The sequence below is a fragment of the Eimeria mitis genome, genomic scaffold, assembly GCF_000499745.2.
Source record: "Eimeria mitis Houghton genomic scaffold, Emh_scaff2452, whole genome shotgun sequence".
Taxonomy (NCBI): Eukaryota; Apicomplexa; class Conoidasida; order Eucoccidiorida; family Eimeriidae; genus Eimeria; species Eimeria mitis.
The window spans coordinates 3,196-3,746 of record NW_013570790.1 but is presented as its reverse complement, the minus strand read 5'-3'; the positions used below and the strand labels follow the sequence as shown (position 1 = coordinate 3,746).

At 39.0% G+C, this 551-nt stretch overlaps 1 protein-coding gene across 1 annotated transcript in view; it reads right to left on the bottom strand.

Moving 5' to 3' along the window:
- The window catches only part of EMH_0054030 (uncharacterized protein), a gene marked incomplete at both ends in the record, with an annotated part of 4,664 nt that overhangs the window by 2,923 nt on the left and 1,190 nt on the right, over positions 1-551 (bottom strand). The window lies entirely within an intron of this gene.

Below are 551 nucleotides of genomic sequence, written 5' to 3'. Positions count from 1 at the left end.
GGGTTTAGGGTTTAGGGTTTGGGTAGAGGTGGGTTTTGTGTGTCTCTGTTTCGTTTGTTTTAGGGTTTAGCGTTTAGGGTTTAGGGTTTGTGTATCGTTTGCATTTGTCTCTTTTTGTCTCCTCTGTCTGTCTCCTTTTGTCTCTTTCTTTCTTTATCTGTCTCTTTCTGTCTCCTTTTGTCTCTATCTGTCTCCTTTTGTTTCTATCTGTCTCCTTTTGTCTCTATCTGTCTCCTTTTGTCTCTGTTTCTGTCTCTGTCTCCTTTTGTCTCTATATATTTCCTTCTGTCTCCTTTTGTCTATCTTTCTTTATCTGTCTCCTTTTGACTCTATGTGTCTCCTTTTGTCTCTATCTGTCTCCTTTTGTCTCTGTCTGTCTCCTTTTGTCTCTATCTGTCTCCTTTTGTTTCTATCTGTCTCCTTTTGTCTCTATCTGTCTCCTGTTGTCGCTATATGTCTCCTTTTGTCTCTCTCTGTCTCCTTTTGTCTCTATCTGTCTCCTTTTGTCTCTATCTGTCTCCTTTATTTGTCTTTATTTGCATTTGTTTCTT